Raw genomic sequence first — 7,107 nt, 5'->3', positions numbered from 1 at the left:
GTTTGTAGAGGCTCGGGTTGCGGTGGGGAGGTAAGCCAAACCAAAGAGAAACAGGCTTGTTTCAGACACATTGCACTAATGAAAAAGGATACGTGCACCCCTGGACTGAGGTGGGGGGTGTTTGTCCAGAATGTGGGTACCGTGGGATACAGTGGTGAGCGGTAATCAGGGCTGCTGCACTGTGCCCATAACATTTTCTCTGAGTGCATGCAGCTTTCCATTATTCTCCAGCTATCCCACCCAAGTGGGGAGCTTGAGGGAGCAGGGGCTTTCAAAGCCCGGGCTTTTAATATTGTGACCAGAAAAAGATACAGCAGCCAAACCAAGGCTGGGTGGTGGTGGGCTGGCCCAGACTTTTGTTACTGTGGGGAGTGCTGATTGGGTGGGTGTTCTGAGTGCATCAAGCTCAAGACACTAATTGGGTGGGTCCTCTGAGCACATCAAGATTAGCAGGGGACAAAAGTTGAACCAGATGATTGACCATGTTTGAGATCAAAACAACTTCAAAAGCAGTCAGGCAGGCTTGACAAAATTCTGATTGCCAATTCAAGTCAACAAAAGCCCACCTTCCACAAGCTAGCAAACACCCCACCACCACCACCTACACTCCTCCTCTTGAACAGAGGGAACATGAAGTGAAGAACTGAACAAAGCAAATAGAAACCTTAATTTACAAACCAGAAATTAAACAAAATTAAAAAAACCACAGAACAACGTTTATAAGATAATGACGCATAATTACTACATAACAGAAATTTCTTTTTACTGCGGTAATGGTGCATGAGCTGTGAAAAAAATCAGTCTAAGCAATAATCATTTCTAAATAAAAGAACTTGGCTCTAAGTTGGACTTTCAGAGCTTGATCAAGAACTTGTGGATGACAAAGCATGGATCAGTACTGGCTTGTGCTTCTCCCTGGCAGGGGCAATAGTGGAACTGTCAACCAGCAGGCATAGAATTGTTTCCAGGAGCCCGGTCATTATTTGCTGGTCCTGCCGGGGCTTGGATGTCTCCTGGACAAAGTGAGGTTCCTTTCGTGCTGAACAGCCATGAATTTGCCTGCAGCCAGACAGATTGTCTCACCATCTCACTCAGCCAATGCTCGCATTTTCTGATGGCATTCAGAACCCTGTCGTTTCGTGCCTTGGTGGCAGCCTGCCTCAGTAGCCTGAGTGTCCTTGGCGGCAGCATTGCAAGTGGAACTGAAAATCAAGAAATGCAGGAAATAGAGTGAATTAAGGATGCTGGGCACTCTAAAAAGACACATTCAGCAAATCTTGCAAGTGCATAAGAAGCGATCAGCCCAAAATGGCCAAGAAGGCTGCAAACAATTGCCCACCTGCTCTGGCCACTCATGCAGCTCCCTGCTGTGGGTTGCCCCGTAGCTCCATGCACTGCCCACTAACTCTCAGGGTCTTTAAAGCACTGTCCTACACCATTTCCCCCAACTTGCCCCTTCACCTCACAGCCCAGGCTAATCACAGCTGTCAGTTAGGTGACAGGTAACTTGAAGGGTCCCCAGGGATTCACATACCAGGTGTGGAGGTTGAGTTCCCCGGTCCATCCTCCTCAGAGGAAGCAGCAGGTGACATGACCAGGACCCTTCCTCTATCTTCTCCACTGGAGTCCCTGTGAGTCATGGTGGTGGTTGGTGATGTCTGAGCAGGTGAGGATGCCCTGGAGACCTCTGTCCCTGTGTGTTCATGGTGATCCAGCACTTCCATTAGCAGCTGAAGGTATCTGTAATGGGTTATGTCATGCAGTGGAGTACTCTTACGCTGTGGTCTAGTGACATTGCTGTGAAAGAGAGCCTGCATCATCCTTCTCTTGAGCTGGAACTGTAGTGCCATCCTGTTGTGCTCCCACTTGCCCATTCTCCTTGCCACATCAAGATAGATGTGATAGTGCATGCAGGCTGCAGACAAACTGGTGCACAATCTCAGGGTCAACCAACACCGACACCAGGCTCTTTGTTTCAACAAAGGTAGAATTGAAAGTAGACCTACGCATCCCAATCCACTCCATTCTCCCCCAAGTGTCACATATCTTGGATCAATGAGGGGTACCCTGGGTAGCTGTGCATTCAATTTATAGGTGTTGAGGTGACCTGGCCAAGGGAAGTTCACCCCCCTCCCACCCTGTTATGTCTGGACAAAGTTTGGACAGCAGACATGCTCTGCAACTGTTGCTACTTTTGGCAGCACTGAGCAGAGTTCACATGGGTCATTTTCTCACCAGACAGGGTCAAGCCAGGGATGGGGGGTTTTGTCTGCAACCATGGCAACTTTTTGTACCTTATGGGCATGCTTGTTCTGGGCGTGTTGTAGCCTTACTAGGTCCTCTAGCCCTGTGTATGCCATTGTACAGTAGCAGACTGCCCAGTGACCCATGTGTCAAGACATAGCACCCAGCAGGACATGATTGGAAATGCTGAGCAGTTGAGACATAGCCGGTAAGGGAAAGAAGGGTGACAGAACTCATCTGCTATTCATAAAGCGGGTGTGCATAAGGCTCGTGATCAGATTCACAGAACTCCGCTTGTCAGGTTCATGCAAAACCAGGGAGGAAATTAATGGTGTTAGGGGAACAATTATGCCAGCTGAAAAGGGATGTTTCAGAGGTGCAGGGTGCAAGAGCGCAGGGGTTCACAGGGCTGTTCTCATAAGATACCATCAGGGCAAACCAGGAAAAGTGTCCGCCCTCCTAGAACTGCAGGTTGGCTTTGGGGTGGGAGCGGGGCCTGCACACCAAAAAAAAAAAAAAAATGTTATAATGCCTGCAGGCTAGTATCTGCCATCCTGAGACCAGGCACCTGCTTACTGCTTTTAATGGCAAATAAAACTACACTCAGCAGCCCACAGAAAGTGAGCAATTGGTTATTAACTCCAAGCAGTAATCCCAAAATAGGGGAACAGGATATATCTTTTGCTAGCACAAGTCATTTTTATTCCGTTGACAGGTTTTGCCCAAAATAGGGGAACAGGATATATCTTTTGCCAGCACAAGTCATTTTTATTCCGTTGACTGGTTTTGTGACACCACTTACAGCATTAACCCCAAGTTAGGTGTCCAGTATTCAATAGCCCGCTTCTCTGTGTGGTATTTCTATAATAGCTCTGAGGGGGTCAGGGTACACCATACACCACATTATCCCCAATAATGGAGAAGAGAGCACATACAGCACATACTGATTGATCTCCAAAAGTTTGGGATCATCCTGATCTGCAACCTCCCAACACACCCTGGGTCCTTTGGACACCCACCATACCAAGTGAAATAGGAGATGGCAGTGACAGATCAGTGTCCTTGAATTCTTTATTTAATAAAACAATAATAAGAGGTCAGCAGAAGACTGATTTATGTCAGGCTCTGCTGCTATACCTGGTGTCCTAAAACATTCATTACACTAGAATAACTGCAAATTGTAATGACAGTTGGTGGACAAGGGGGTTCACTACACAAAAACTGCATGACACCCAATGGACAAAGGGGCTCACTACATGTCATCCAATGACTTGCCACGTACACATGACAGGTTAATGGCTGCACCATTACAAGTTGCATTGTTGCAAACTAAACTACATTGGAATGGGGATTAGTTTGTGATGATGCAAACTCATTTAAATTGCCCAAAACTTGTGTATGTATGAAGTGTGATACCATTAAGCCACACAAAGAGAAATTTTTGTCACATGTACATCGCTGGGTGTCACCTGTACAAATGCCCAAGATGGTCTTTTCTTTCTTGCAATCCTATACCTCTATACCTTCCATCTTTTGCAAGAAATGAAGCAATAGTCACTTCCACTATGCAGCCCCAATTCATTTTCAGAGAAGCCCCATCTAACTGAGCAAAGCAAAAACAATAGACGTTCCATCATCATATCAATAGCCACATAATCAGGTAATCATTAGGATGTTGTCATGCACCAAGGCATGGACCGTTTGCCTAGTGAACCAATAGCCAGGTGTCAGAGGGAAAGTTAGGTCAAAGCCAGAAGATCAGAATCTGAATCATAGCTGAAATAACAGACAACACAAGGTCAGAGAGCAAGTAAGGTCCAGTACCTGGGAGAACCAAGTTCCAAACAGTCCAAGTCATGAGGCAGAGATCAAAGTCCAGGCAGGGTCAGCAACAGGTGATCATATCTGGAATCAGAATACAGAAGCAAAGAGACAATAAAGCAGTCCAAAAGCAGCAAAAGCCTTGTTTAGGCAGGTTCTGCAGGAAACAGGAAGCTTTATATAGGTAGGAGGATCCTATTAGTAGCCAGGAGCCCCAAATCAACCAGGGGTCAAAAGTACAAGGCCTTTTCCCAGTAGGGCTCCTTTCCCTGGCACTTTACCTATGTCCATGAGATGTGGCCTGGTGGAGGGGTGAGCAGGTGTTTGGTTCTGAGCCTTTGGATCAGGACTGGATTCCGACAGATATCAAGCGTTAGATCCACAAAGCAGACATCTGCTACTTAAACTAAGCTAGTAATAGAGAGCAGTAGTATGCTGGAATCGTTTAAGTAGATCAGAATGAGAGGTGGCCAAGACGTATATGAATGTGGTGACCCAAGTGATTGAGACTTAATCAGGCATGGCTAGCAAGCCACCTAATTAGCTATGTATGATTGCAAAAGTGCATGCACTCCTCAGAACATATGTATTTCAGCTATGTGTGAATCAAAGTATGTATTTAGCTCTATTAGTGAGAGCTTGATCCATCAAAGTGCTAGGCTCTCTAGCACTAGTTCAGTTAAGCTTGTTCTGAAATACTTTGGTAGAATAAAATCAGAGCACACAAGCTATTTTCAGTGAAGTTTGATGGCAGTGTGCACCATCTAAAACCAGGCTCCGTGTGCCCAGATCACCACTACAGCTCCAGGAGGCCCCCAGGACCTCAGGTAAGGCACAAGTATGTGCCACTGCTATTTGTCCCCAGGGAAATGCACATTCCCACTTGTGGGGATGCACCCAGAGAGTTTGTATGAGTACTGTGTATAGATGGGATCCAGTCTTTGAACCATCATTTACAATTCATGGGTTTTGGTTCTATCCCCTTTAGAAAGAAGGGTCAGTTCTAGACCTATGTTTGGATTTTAAGTACTCCAGGGCATTTAAAGTTGCTTAGATCTAAGTTCTGGTCTGGACTTGCATTGAATTGGGTTAATCTCCTGCATTTCTCATTCCAGTGATATCACCAGGACACCAGATTTCTGGTTGAGATCAGTAGAAGTCAATCAAAGTAGGTATTAGGGGGAAATAACTACTTCAGGATTCAAGACCTTTGTATCTCAAATAGTATTTTTTAAGAAAATGTATGGAATTCAGCTCTCCTGAAAAGCAACCTTAGAGCTATCTGAAGCAAGTTCACTGGTTCTCTGCTTCTGTAGCGTTTGTACCAATGTAAATGCTTCAATGTTCTTTAAACAGACTTTGAATGTAAGTTGGTTAATGGAGTGGCTTGTCAGGTAAAATGAGAGAATAATCTGGGATTACTGAAATGAGGCCTACAACTGTGGATCCTTTGGGAATTAAGAGCTAAAGAAATGTATCTCAGAGCTTTCCAGAAATAGTTTAGGTAATTAGGGGCTTAGATTTATTGAAAACAATGAAAAATATGTCATTGTTCCTGGTTCATATTTTTCTTTCTTTTGCTGGTAGAATAATGAGCCCAGTAATTTTATGTTCAAAGAGCAGGACATGTTACGCATTGTTATTCCGCTGTTCTGCCATTCTGAACATGAAGGTCTTTAGGTGAACCTCACTGGACCAAGACTGCTTTTTCTGTGTTAAATCTTGTAGCAATTAGTAGGTATTTCACAGTCCATTTCTGTCAAATAATGTAACTTGGCAAAATGGTGTCCCTGCAAAGCATTCTCCTTCTTCCAGATGGGTTGAGACTTTGAAATTAGTGGTGTGCTGCAGGCTGGAACAAAGCTAAGCTTCCCCAAAACTAACCCCCCTCCCAAGCCAACAGGGATATGTGTATTTATCTTGTGAAAAAAATTATTTCCATCAAAAATCATTATGGTTTTCACTTGGTCCCTGAAGAAAAACTTACACCTGACCTAATGGCTATTCCTGAGTGTGTTTACATGTGTACGTTACTGCATAGTAGACTAATTTACTGTGTATTAAAATATCACCGTCTACACATGTGCCTCAATTAGGGCACAGTAGATTAATTTACCCAACAGTGAATTTTTGTGCTTAAATGCATGTGTAGATGATGACATTGGGATTAATTTACTCCAGCTCAATTTGCACCATAGTTTATTCAGTCATATTAATTGCAGCTGTAGACGCACTCCCTGTAAATGAGTCTGTGGTAGAGATAGATCAGCAGGTACCCAGGGGAAGGTTTGACATCCCAAGGCCTGAGGCAGAAAGGAAGAAGTCAAATTACATCAGAAGCAGTCATACTCCAAAATAGGCTAGTCCAGCATGATTCAGCATGTGAAAACAGGCAGTATACTGTCCATCATCTGAAGCAAATGCTCATTATGGTTTTAAACTCTTCACACCATGGAGACTATCTGACTTGTTGCATTTTACCTTTAGTAGCTGATATCAACTGGAATGCTGAAGCTCTATAGACACAGCCTGAGTAGTAGGGCTGTGTGAAGCTTCGGGTGGTGATTCAATTCAGAGGAGATTCGGCCCGATTCGGTGGCCGAATCTCCAAATCTGAATTGAATCAGGGGACCAATTAAAAGGTCTGAATTGATTCAAAGCTCTCTGAATCTTCAGAAAAGATTCGGAGAGCTTCGATGATTTGGGCAGTCCCCAGTGGCTACAGTGGAAACTGCAGTAGGGCTGTGTGAAGCTTCGGGTGGTGATTCAATTCAGAGGAGATTCGGCCCGATTCGGTGGCCGAATCTCCAAATCTGAATTGAATCAGGGGACCAATTAAAAGGTCTGAATTGATTCAAAGCTCTCTGAATCTTCAGAAAAGATTCGGAGAGCTTCGATGATTTGGGCAGTCCCCAGTGGCTACAGTGGAAACTGCAGTTGGTAAGTAGGGGGCGGGGGAGGGGGAGCTGGGGAAGGAGAGAGGGGACCATGGGGACTCCTGCCAGGCCCCACCCCCGACCCAATCCCCCAGCTCCCCGACCC

General features: G+C 45.1%; 1 long non-coding RNA gene across 2 annotated transcripts; it reads right to left on the bottom strand.

Annotated features, from left to right (window-relative positions):
- Positions 1-873: 873 nt before the first annotated feature.
- On the bottom strand, positions 874-4,195 carry LOC102367788. 2 transcript variants are annotated; one of them, XR_001358443.2, is made up of 3 exons: positions 4,069-4,195; positions 1,535-1,740; positions 874-1,202 (listed from the first exon to the last, which is right to left on the bottom strand). It is a non-coding gene; the product is annotated as an uncharacterized LOC102367788 (long non-coding RNA). The 2 variants fall into 2 exon arrangements; XR_001358444.1 differs by lacking the exon at positions 874-1,202 and adding an exon at positions 2,671-2,740 and having other exon boundaries at positions 1,730-1,797.
- Positions 4,196-7,107: the final 2,912 nt, after the last annotated feature.

The sequence above is a fragment of the Alligator sinensis genome, unplaced genomic scaffold, assembly GCF_000455745.1.
Source record: "Alligator sinensis unplaced genomic scaffold, ASM45574v1 scaffold360_1, whole genome shotgun sequence".
Taxonomy (NCBI): Eukaryota; Metazoa; Chordata; order Crocodylia; family Alligatoridae; genus Alligator; species Alligator sinensis.
This window is presented reverse-complemented; position numbering and strand designations above follow the sequence as displayed.